General features: G+C 35.0%; 1 protein-coding gene across 5 annotated transcripts in view; it reads right to left on the bottom strand.

The window, feature by feature from the left end:
* LOC127869505 (uncharacterized) overlaps positions 1–13,317 on the bottom strand; it is a 67,785-nt gene that overhangs the window by 34,606 nt on the left and 19,862 nt on the right. For all 5 annotated transcript variants that reach the window (XM_052412129.1, XM_052412133.1, XM_052412132.1 and 2 more), the window contains 3 exons: positions 10,973–11,336; positions 8,768–8,823; positions 5,267–5,694 (listed from right to left, as the gene is read on the bottom strand). The gene's annotated coding sequence lies outside the window, so the exon portion shown is untranslated. The remainder of the gene's footprint in view (positions 1–5,266; positions 5,695–8,767; positions 8,824–10,972; positions 11,337–13,317) is intronic.

Genomic DNA, 13,317 nt, shown 5'->3' with positions numbered 1-13,317 from the left:
TATGGTAAGCACATGCGCACTGTTAATTTGTGTATATTTTCATGTTAAATGACAGGTGAACTTTCATATATGCAGTTAAACAAACGTGGTCTCGCTTAATTATTGGCATATATATGCACAAGATGTGTAAGTCACACATAAAGCCATCCCGTATCAGGTAATTCAACTCATGTTAAAGTCAATCATCCAGACAGCCGTCACCCAATTTATTTGTCCATTATTGTATAAATTGGCATCTGCGTTGTATGAAGGAGTCTTACTTAAACGGCCGGACATACAAGTCGCATTATTTCTGGCTTTCGCGGGATGGGCCCATTGCGGGCTTCGCATGTATCTTGTATTTGACAAACATTTTGGAAACGTTGTGCTGTGTTAGAATATATTCAACAGAAATAAATCACGATGAAAATGGAAATGAACTTTGTTGGTTACTGTGTCTTTTCCACGAACGATACATAATTACGTGACAATTGTAAAGGAATAAAAAGAAATTGGCAAACGATTGATTTTATATTTCTATTCCTTCTACCCATTTTGAAAGCGTGGCCATCGCTGTGATCCGTAGAAAAACGTGCAAAACAAATCGGTCGAAACCACGTGCAGTGGTGAGAAAAACGGGTATGTGTATACACATACCTGAGAAAACACAATACTTATTTTGACAGTTGGGTGGCAACTAGTAAAACAACTTTTAACATTAATCAGCAAGAGATCGCACTAAATAATAGAAATGACCACGTAGAGATATCATCACTTACCTTATTACAAATATTATCCAGCTGAAAATTGTCCCCCACACGTCTTTTTTAGTTTATTTGTATTGTTTTTCTGGAGCCGAAGTGCATCTCACAGACTATCCATCCAACTTCCGTTGTTTTCACTTTCGTTATTAAAAACTCCGTTTAAAAGAATTATTTCTACTTTTAGATTGTTAAAGCGATGTATTATTATATATTATCTATAGAATAGTATACCGTGATGTATTGAACAGAGTTACGTATCGATCTTTCTATCAGTCTGTAAGCGTACTATTTTATGCGCAATAATATATGTCGTGTGATTCGACAACGATTGTAAACATTGGTGAAATGCTTCTTACATAGTTATTCTTTTGAGTGTTTATGAGGTCTGATCGTGCAGTTTGCAAACATCAACGGAAAGATTACAATCCAATGCATTTGTCATCGTCAACCGTTTGGAATGTCAATTAGGCGATGAGTGAGTTTTTAGCATGTTTCTTTCTATTTTATTGATTTAAAAATGGCCTCCCCCATGGTGATGAAATGACATGTGTTCGAGTTTTGATATTTCTAGATATGTAAACTTTTTTTACTATTTAAGCGTAACTTGCCCTCGTCAATGTCGATATTATTCACTAGTTATATAATTTTCCGCCGAAATACGTGGAATAAACATGATTCAGATTTTTGAAAATAATGTTTATTTTAGTGTTAAAATCGCTTTGTATTTTGATTGATTTTGTGGATGTTATGATACGTTGATGTACAAAATTGGTAGCAGTTTGAAGGAAAAACATCCTTTAAAGCATATATGTATACATTTTCAATGTGGCACTCTTCCTTTAGTCAAATTTGAGTTCAATGCTAGGGGTCCCACATTTTTCAAAATAAAGCCTCTACATGAACCTTAATACACGAACATGCTTTGGCATAACGTACCAACTGCGAAATGTAAATACCATAGGAAGGTCCTTTAGGGATGTTGCCATCTAGAAACGGAAAATTCACAATTTCAAAGTTAAAATCGTCCCGTTTGTCATATAAACTAGTTTTGATCAAATTATTATTAATAGTTAAATGTAAGTCTAAATACGCAGCGTCTGTATTGGATATACACGATCTATTTAAGACTAGTTCTTTTGGGTAGATTTTGTGAATATATTGTTCAAATAATGGATAATCTAAATTAAGTATGCCCTCAATGTACCTACTAGTAAGGTTAAAACAATTAATCAAATCTACTTGCTTAGTTTTAAATAATTCTAACATAAATTCGCTTTCATAACAATATAAAAAAAGGTCAGCTATATGTGGCGCACAATTAGTACCCATAGGAACGCCAATAATTTGTTTAAATATTTTACCATTAAATTCAACAAACAAGTTATCCAAAAGAAAAGTAAGTGCTGCACAAAAGTCAAGACCAGTCCAAATGATGTAATTATCTAATATCTGAAACAAGTTTGGATTTTATTAAAGCGTGAGGAAGCGTTGTATATAGTGTCGCAAAATCATAAGTACTTACCTGTGACACCTTATATTTTTTATTTTCAATTTCATCAATAACTTCCAAGGTGTTTTTTATTGACCAAAATAGGTTAATATTACTATTTTCATAAACTTTATTACAAAATTTAGCTATATGATATCTAATAGCACTCAATGCAGATGTAAGATACACTGGTAATTGTTTGGTGGTACAAGACACTGAATTAGCGATAAAACGACTTTTATATGGCGTCTTATGTAATTTAGGTATCCAGTAAAGTGATGGCAATTTCTTGTCAGTAATATTGACTATTACATTTAACTTTATGCATTGGGCAATATGGTCGGTAATAATTTCATTAGGTTGCTTATTGTACTCACAATATGATGTAGTTTGTGAAAGTTCTTGTGAACATAAAACACTCGTCATATTATGATAACATTATTAGCAGCCTTATCAGCAGGAACTAAGACGAATTTAGATTTTAAGTCTTCAAGCAATTTACAGAGATTTTGTTTATTAAATTTAGGTGAATGTGGTAGGGCCAAAGGATGTGTATCATAAAAACATATTTTATTCATGGCCATACTAAATATTTTTGTTTTCCAATCATTGAGTGCAGTAATTTCAGCATTTTCCTTCCTGCACCATTTAGTGCAATAATCATGTAAGGATGTTACGATATTCTTAATGCAGTTATCAAAATCAATAGGAATAGGCAGTCTGTACTTAGGGGCCTCTGCGTAGCAAATTTCTAAGGTTTTTATTTTGAATGAAATTAAGGTCCCCATTAATAACATGTCCAACTGGACCATATATATATTTAGAACTAGTACAGTCACATAATGTAGGACAATTTCTTATTACATTTATATCTGAGGAAATAGAATTATAATTAAAAACGATACTTCTTACAGGTTTACTATATTTGTAGCAAATAAGTGGTGATTCAGTATTGCGGAAATAAGGGGGAATCAACCGATGTACATTTTTATCATTGAATATTTTAGGAAGGTCAATTAAATCAAGACCTTTGTTACAAAACTCAATTTTGATACGATTTCTAGTTTTGTTAAGTACATTTTCAATAAAAGGTTTAAGATAGTAGTCAGTGAAAGATTCAATAATACAAGCACATTCATATAGAGGGTCAGATTGAAGTAAAATAAGTTTACATTCCTTATCAATATGCGCCAACGAAGAAACAGAAAGAGAGCAAAGTGCACTTAGTAATTTGAAAACTATCAAGCCTTGCGTACTTATATCAAACAGGAAAATATTGGCTTTTACAATTACAAACTTCTTGAAAAGGGGGTAAACAATAGTTTACGAGGGTCATGGGTCCCGCTCACATGAGACCCAGATAAAAGGTGGAGTTCAAAATGATAAAATAATTTATTTAACATAAATATTAAATTATATGCATATTTTTATTTTAACTTTCGGATAAGATATCACTGGAACAAGTTGAATGATGTTTTATGACGACTGGACAAAAATGTGAATTCTACAGTAAAAACAATGGTTAATTAGTGCAATATATCCCCGCTACACTTTTCACGAAGAGAAGCATTTGCAAATGAGGCCAAGATATAATTAGAAAAAACAACTGTTCTTTATACGTTTCATGAAGATAAGACGAACAAGAGCTGTCAGAGGACAGCGCGCTCGACTATTCGAGTGCTTGACAGTATAACGTAGGCCATCATGGAGAAATTGTTCATATTCAATAATTTATTAGACGATTTTTCAAAAATAAAAAAAGGAAAAAAAAAATTATTTTGGGGGGGTAGGGGGGGGGGGGGGTTACGAGGAAGGTAGGGGGTATAATGTGGGGTGTGGTCATTTATTAGACGATGTTTCAAAAATAAAAAAAGGAAAAACAAATATACATTTGTTTTGGGGGGGGGGGGGGTAGGGGGTGGGGTTGAGAGGGGGGTATAATGTCGGTGTGGTCATTTATTAGATTATCTTTAAAAATTAAAAAAAAAGGAAAAAAAAACATTTTGTTTGGGGGGGGGCAGGGATTCTGGGTTGGGGCGTGGGGTATTGTTTTTGTGGAATCCATTGTGGTATTCAGGTAAGTGTTGTTTTGTCAAAGTATTAATTAAATCTGATCATAAATAAAGAAGTTATGTCAATGTTAGCAAAATGTTCAATTATCTAAGTACAAAAGAGGCAATAATTCTGTCAGAATGCGTGATACAGTTGTCTGCTCTTGTTAATAGGTTGGGGTCATGTTGGTAAACAAGTATGCAAAATATGAAAGCAATATGTCAAGGGACATAGGAAATATTTGGGGTAGAACGCAAACTTTAACATAGATTTATCAATAATATGCATATTCTAAGTATAAAAGGGGAAATTAATTCTGTCAAAATGCTTGATACAGTGGTCTGCTCTTGTGTATAGGTTGGGGTCATGTTGGTAAACAAGTATGCAAAATATGAAAGAATATGTCAAGGGACATAGAAAATATTTGGGATAGTAAGCAAACTTTAACATTTGCACGCCAACGCTTACGCCAACGCAAACGCCGACGCCGGGGTAGGATAGCTCCACTATATAAATTTCATATATAATAGTCGAGCTAAAAATTGAAGTTAACAAGGTTTGACTATATCTTAACAAGCCCCTACCCCTAACGGGCATTTTTTTCAACAAACCGGAATAATTTAAAAACTCATTCGATACATTATTGGAACAAATGCTCTGATTATGTTTTTTTATAAATATTGGAAAAACATGAGACTTCTTGAGTGTTAACATGATTTTTCTTTCATTTGACCAATCGAGTTTTAACCCTCACGTGACCCAGTTTCGAATACGGTCAATATATCATTTGGACAAATGTTCTGACCACGTTGTATGAAGATTTGACAAATAATGTCATAAGAGTTTTAACAATATGAATGTTGACGACGCACGAGGAACGACGGACAAAGGCTATCAAAACGCTCAACGCTGAGCTTATGTGAGCTAAGAAACAACACTAACAAAATAACAGAAAGACTGTACATATTGACAGCAAACTTACCGATTCTAATAACAAATCTCCAACTGTATATTCCCAAGCAATTCTTGACAAAAACAATGCGACATTCCATGTCGACGAATAAACTGATTGCACAGTATCACACAAAATTAAAATCCAGTTACAGATACAAAGCGCGCTGATGACGAACAAACAAAGCTAGCCACTTACTTCGTACGCATATTCAAACAAAGCAAATAGTCATATACACTGCAAAACAGATAGCATACACAAAATTCATCACTCTTATCTGAAAAATATCGTGACCCGACGCATGTCTGCACTAAATAATGTCTTAAGTACATTCGTTGCAAGAACAATGTTTCACTTAACACTGTTTAAATATGCTATTCGTGTTCTTAAAATCCGTTGCATGCCACAGGAAAGATGATCACATATAATTATTCATGACGTCGAGTATTCCTGAACATCTGAATAATAAAAATAATTGAGAGTAAAATTATTTTATACATAAAACATTTAACTTAGCACAATAATAATGTTAAGGTCATGTTCGGAGTGCTAACTAGACATGTAAAAATTAATTAACACAACACCAGTTGTTTGTCACTACGAAATTGTTAAAGATGTTGAATAAAGATCAAGCGAGGCTGAATTACCATATCTTTTGAAGACTATGTATTTTAATTTATTGCGGGCATAATGAAATGCATTTTCAATTGCAAGCTCGTAACCTGGTTTTTGTGATCATGTGATCAACATTACAAATCGCCCGGAAAATCTTAATAAAAATATAGCATATGTATCCGTATCATGATGAAACTTTCTTCAAATCAAGTTAATACATAAGTGCACAATTAGGCTTACAAATTTAAAATGAAATTACAAAACATTAGTACATTGAATGCCCTATAGAACTCTTCACACTATTCAACTTAACAAAAAAGTTTCAAAATTGCACAATGGTAGGGAAAAACTTGATAGATGAACGAAACATATAAAAACGAGACGATTCTTATAGTTTGCAAGGAACAACAAGCGATGTGTTTGTGAAACACTATGTCCCCATATATATGACCTTTGACCATGAAGGATGATCTTGACCTTTCACCAATCAAAATGTGCAGCTCCATGAGATACACATGCGTGCCAAATATCAAGTTGCTAGCTTCAATATTGCAAAAGTGTACATAAAATGAGCGATTTTGACCCATATATTTGAAGTTTGACCTTGAAGGATGACCATGACCTTTCACCACTCAAAAAGTGCAGCTCCATGACATACACATGTATGCCAAATATGAAGTTGCTATCTTCAATATTGCAAAAGTTAGGGCAAATGTTAAAGTAGGGGCAAACAAACAAACCAACAGACAGGGCAAAAACAATATGTCCCCCACTATAGTGGTGGGGTAAATAAAAATTAGTTCACACTTTCAAAAATGCTAATGCCTCCAAGTCCTTGTGCCAACAAGAGCACCGCAAAACGGGTGCCACGCTCGGCTGTGAAAGCTTGTCAGAAAATTTTAATTATTTTTGTAAGGTCACAGTGACCTTGACCTAGAGACAAAAAATGGGTGTGGCGTGTAGAACGCATAAAGGTGCAGTTACATATGAAGTTTCAAAGTTGTAGGTGGAAGCACTTTGATTTTAGAGCAAAATGTGAAGGTTTCAGCACGACGCGGACGTCGGACGACGAGTTGGCTGTGACAACACCTCGTTTTTTTTCCGAAAACAGCCGAGCTAATAATTTGTATTAACAATGCACCGCATAACGGGTGCCACGCTTGGCTACGGGTGCAGTTTTGAATAAATGAAAGCTTGTCATATATTTTTAGAGGTCACAGTGACCTTGACATTTGACCTAGTGACACCAAAATGGGTGTTACGTGTAGAACTCATCAAGGTACATCTACAAATGAAGTTTCAACCTCGGGTTTTCTCCGAAAACGCCGAGCTAAAAATGAGACAAAAACACATCCCATAATCGGTAATTTTACACTCATGTTAACTAGAGAATTTATATGAACAGTTAACGAAATTGATAATCATTAATCAATTAATTGTATTAAAACTTAATTATTTGTACGAACATGTTCTTCACTTTGATCTAATAAAAAGACAATACTAGAAAAACGCATGCGCTTTTTACAAATATCGTAATACACTAAGCGTTACTACAATATTTCTCGTTGTATTAATCATATGCTTTGATATAACATTCCAACATTGTATGTTCTGACTAGTGGACACAAAGTAATATTAAAACGTATCTATTAACAATTTACAAAATGATTTTCAATTAAATCAAGTGTTCCGCGGTCGGAGACATATGACCTTTGACGTAGTGACCCCAATTTCAATAGGGGTCATCTATTGTCCAAGACTAATGCATATGAGAAGTATCAAGCCAATCAGTGAATCAGTTGACGAGTAATTGATCGGAAACGATTTCACACTTAGTATGTACGAGTGACCTTGACCTTTGACCAAGTGACCCTCATTTTAATAGGAGTCATCGGGAAACGATTTCACACTTAGTGTGTAACAGTGACTTTAATACGGGTCATCTACTGTCAAAGCCCAATGGACATGGGAAGTATCAAGCCAATCGGTGAATCAGTTGAGTTATTTATCTGAAACGATAGTACTATTAATGTGTAACATTGACCTTGACCTTTGACCAATTTGTTTTCGACACCACAAAACCCAGTTTCAAACATGTTCAACATATCATTGTGGAATTTGTAATGACACAATTTCAAAAAGATTGGACAATAAATGTGGTCTCAACAGTGTTCTGACTAGCGTTTACTTTTTTAACTTGATATTTTGATTTAGTTTCCATCCCACTTAACCAAGTTTTGAACTCGGTGGAGATATCTTTTGGACGAAATTCTGATAATATTTCGTAAAATTTGAACAATAAATGTGGTTACTTAAATGTTCACAAATAAAATGTTGACGACCGAGGGCGAACATCTCACCAAAATTTAATGTTACAAGGTGAGCTAAAAACAAGGCATGATGCCCTAAGACGTTAACATTAAACCCCAATTAATTCACTGTCCTGAGCACGTGTTCAGAATGTTTAATAATAAACGCATATGGAAAACAACATCGACATCTGGCAGTAATGTTTGTAAACAAACCCAAAATCATGTTTAAACTTAGCCCACATATCAGAAAAACACTGGGTCACAAACTTGACTTCTGAAGTGTTATGTTTTTAGGACCATTTTAGTATATTTCTTCCTAAATCAAGTAAAAAAAATTCCAACTGATTTTTGAAGTTTCGATATTACGTTATAATAAGCCTAGAAATAAAGAATTTTGACGTTGTAACATCCATTTTATGGATATGTCTATGTCATGAATTTTTGTTTTATGTAAGTTTTATCACCAATGATTAACAATTTATACAACAAAACAAAAAAATCCCCAATTTGGAGAGCACTGACGCTAAATTTCCGAAGGTCGTAGGTATATTTCATATTCCGAAAATGATAAAAAAAAAGCCCTAGGTTGTTCCTGTATACTCACCTTACTCTGACATTTAGCCATACATAGAGATGACGATAACAGCGAGTAGCATCAAACTGAAAATGTTATAAACAAGAGCAGTCAGAAGACAGCGCGCTCGATTATTCGAGTGCTTGACAGTATAACGTAAGCCATCATGGGGATATTGTTCATATTCAATAAGGTCAAGGTAATATAGTCATATTCTAACTGGAAGAGGACCACAATTGAAACATATTGATCGCTTATGTTTTAAAGAAGTGGTAAATTATAGACGATTCTGAGTTCAGGTATATTTTCCACAATCAATTGAACATTTGTAAAGACATAAAACAAACTAATACAATTATATTTCAAGTTTGATAGCAATAGATTGGGTGGGATGGTTGGACGGTCTTTGAAAAATAAAATAATACAAGAAACCGTCGGTAACGGGTCATGCTCCCCAAAGTTGTTTTTTTTTGTCACAATATTGCACTATATATTCAGATAAAAGGAAATGTCTTGAGGGCACAGTAGTTGGGGGGGACAATAATTTTTTATAGAAAATTTCAAAGGGCCATAACTCTGTAAAAAATGATCCGACCAGAACCCGCCGATAATATGCACATCTCCTCTTTGTAGTGAAGCTTCCCATAAAGTTTCATTGTATTCCGGTCATTAGTTGCTGAGAAATAGCCTGGGCAAGAATTGCACTATATGTACAGTTAATGGAAAATTTCAAAGGGCCATAACTCTGTGAAAAATCATCCGATAAGGACCCGCTGATAATATGCACATCTCATGGTAGTAAAGCTTCCCATAAAGTTTCATTGAATTCCGGTCATTAGTTGCTGAGAAATAGCCCGGACAAAATTTGTGCACGGACGGACGGACACAAGGACGGACGGACGAAGCGGCGACTATATGGAGCATAAAAAGTAAACATTTGTGTGTTCACCATGTTTAAAACAAATATTCTGTGTGGGGGGAATTCCAAGGGGGGGATTGTTTGGGTGGAGTCCATTGTGGTTTGTCAGGTACGTGTTGCTTTGTCAAAGTATGAATCAAATCTGATCCTAAATAAAGAAGTTATGGCAATTTAAGCATTTTTTTATTTGACCCTGGAATTCAATGTCATTTAAATGTCAAGGTAAAATGCAACTTGCCAGGTACAATATCCTCATGATAGAAAGAGAGTATTTGAAGTTTGAAAGCAATAGCCTTGACACTTTAGAAGTAAAGTGCATCTATCCACAACATTTAACAAAATATTCAAAGTTACTAAGTCAAAAAGGGCCATAATTCCGTCAATATGCCAACCACAGTTATGCAACTTGTCCTGTACAGTCCCCTTATGATAGTTAGCGAGTGTTCTAAGTCTGAAAGCAATAGCTATGATACTTTAGGAGTAAAATGGACCAAAACACAAAACTTAACCAAATTTTCAATTTTCTAAGTATAAAAGGGGCCATAATTCTGTCAAAATGCCAGTCAGAGTTACATAACTGTGCCTACAGTCCCCTTATGATAGTAAGTAAGTGTTGCAAGCATAAAAGCAATAGCTTTGATACTATAGGAATAAAGTGGACCTAAACACAAAACTTAACCAAATTTTCAATGGTTTAAGTATAAAAAGGGGCATAACTCTAAAAATAATGCTGACAGAGTTATGCACCTTGACCTACACAATTGACTTATTGCCATTAAGAAGAATTCCAAGTTGGAGTTAATTATTGATAGTGTTATAGTTATTTGACTATATAAAAATCTTTAACCAACGGCGACGGCGACGCGAGTAGTATTGCTCTCATTTTTCTTAAGTACAGTTTATATAATTAAGAAGGTAGAAAATAGTTTCAAATTAGTATAGTTACAACCGATAAGAATTAGTTTAATCGTCTAAGGACAAAACCTGTGTTTCGAGTGGTGGAAGTATCCCGTTTAAGTTAAATTTTGACTATCTGGTAATAATAAACATTTACGCCGAACGATGACGTTATTTCGTGGATAAAAAAATGAAATTTGTCAAGATTTGCGGAAAATAATGACGTTATCAACTTCAATGAACACGTAGTACGGTAATGAATACGTTTAAGTTAATTTGCATACGTCGGTGATTCATCGGGGTATAAATACCGATTGAAATAGAAGTTTCTATACAAATGAGTAGATACGAACTATGCCAAAATGCATGACGTCTCTTATAGAAAATATATTACACAACTAAATGTAAATTGAGTTTACCTGTTATTAGATGCATGACTCCCATTACTTGTCCTGTCTGTTATCATGACTCCCTCTGTTTGTGTTGGGTCGAACGCATCTGTGCAGTTGTATTGACCATAAACATCTTGCTCCAATTTTAAAATTACCAAGATTCCACTCTCTAGAGTATAATCTGTTGAATAGTATTTCTTATACGTTTCTTCGAACAGGTTACACTCAAAATGCATCTCCCCTGGGATACATCTAGCTATCTCAGTTGATGTTTTTTCATAATTGGTAAAAATAAAGTAAAAAGGTTGACCCGAATAGCATTTGATACGCACACTGCCATCAACAGTCATTCGATCCTGAACCTCAATCTTCAAGAGCAAAATCTCGGAAACTAGAAACATAATAATAAAAAGACAATACTAGAAAAACGCATGCGCTTTTTACAAATATCGTAATACACTAAGCGTTACTACAATATTTCTCGTTGTATTAATCATATGCTTTGATATAACATTCCAACATTGTATGTTCTGACTAGTGGACACAAAGTAATATTAAAACGTATCTATTAACAATTTACAAAATGATTTTCAATTAAATCAAGTGTTCCGCGGTCGGAGACATATGCCCCCCCCCCCCCCAAACAGGGCTTTGAACTAGTGACCCAATTTTCGATAGGGGCCATCTTCTGTTGATCGGAAACAATTTTCACACGCATTGTGAGAGTGACCTTGACCTTTGACCTAGTGACCCCAATTCCAATAGGGGTCATCTACTGTCCAAGGCCAATGCGCATAATAAGTATCAAGCCAATCGGTCAATTTGTTGACGAGTTATTGATCAGAAACATTTTTCCCATTTATTGTTCCAGTGATCATGACCTTTGACCTAGTGACCCCAATTTCAATAGGGGTCATCTATTGTCCAAGGCTAATGCATATGAGAAGTATCAAGCCAATCAGTGAATCAGTTGACGAGTAATTGATCGGAAACGATTTCACACTTAGTATGTACCAGTGACCTTTACCTTTGAACCAGTGACCCTCATTTCAATAGGAGTCATCGGGAAACGATTTCACACTTAGTGTGTAACAGTGACTTTAATACGGGTCATCTACTGTCAAAGGCCAATGGACATGGGAAGTATCAAGCCAATCGGTGAATCAGTTGAGTTATTAATCTGAAACGATAGTACTATTAATGTGTAACATTGACCTTGACTTTTGACCAAGTTACCCCAATTTATTTAGGGGTCATCTACTGTCCAAGGCAAATACACATGTGAAGTATCAATCCAATCGGTCAATTGGTTGAAAACGTATTGATTGGAAACAATTTTCACACTAAGTCTGATAGTGACCTTGACCTTTGACCAAGTGACCCCAATTTCAATAGGGGCAATCTACTGTCCAAGGCAAATGCACAAGTTGAGTATTAAGCCAATCGGTAAATTCGTTGACGAGCTATTGATCGGACACGATTTTCACACTTAGTGTGCTAGCGACCTTGACCTTTGACCTAATGACCCCAATTTCAATAGGGGTCATCTACTGTCCAAGGCCAATGCACATGTAAAGTATCAAGCCAATAGGTCGATTCGTTGACGAGTTATTGCTCGGAAACGATTTCCACTAGCGACCTAGACTTTTGACCTAGTGACCCCAATTTCAATAGGGGTCATCTACTGTCCAAGGCCAATGTTATTGGCCGGAAACGAACTGGTCTACCGACATTCAGATTGGTCTACTGACAGACATCCAGCAAAACAATATACCCCTTCTTATTCGAAAAGGGGCATAATAACATAAGGCACTAATTCATGACCACACACAGGGCTTTTTTTCCTGACTTTGTGAAGCGGCCCTGGCCCCCTTACTTTGTGAAAAAATGAGTCGCAAACTTTTCACAATTGTGAAAAAATGAGTTGCAATCTTTTCAAAATTGTGACAAATTGAGTCGCGAACTTTTCAAAATTGTGAAAAATTGAGTCGCGAACTTCTTAAAATTGTGAAAAACCGAGTCGTGAAATTATTAAAATTGTGAAAAACGGCCCATTTTGTAAAAATTCACGGCCATGTTAGGTTTGTGAATTGTCCTTTTCAAAATTGTGAAATGTCCTTCCACGGCCACTCATAAAGAAGGAAAAAAAGCCCTGACACACAAACACATAAAATAGTGAATATATTTATGTATATACAAAAGTTTAAGAGTGTAAACAAAGTGTTTATCGTTTACATCTCTTTCCTTATATATACTCAATATTGCCTTTATGAATGTTTAAGTGTAGGAAAACAAAATAAGATTTGGCTTGTTGTCCCCTACCTGTTTCACCGGAGGGGACTTATGGTTTTTGCTCTGTGTGTCTGTCTGTC

The sequence above is a fragment of the Dreissena polymorpha genome, chromosome 2, assembly GCF_020536995.1.
Source record: "Dreissena polymorpha isolate Duluth1 chromosome 2, UMN_Dpol_1.0, whole genome shotgun sequence".
Taxonomy (NCBI): Eukaryota; Metazoa; Mollusca; class Bivalvia; order Myida; family Dreissenidae; genus Dreissena; species Dreissena polymorpha.
Note: the sequence above shows the minus strand (reverse complement) of the source record. Positions and strands in the feature narration are given on the sequence as shown.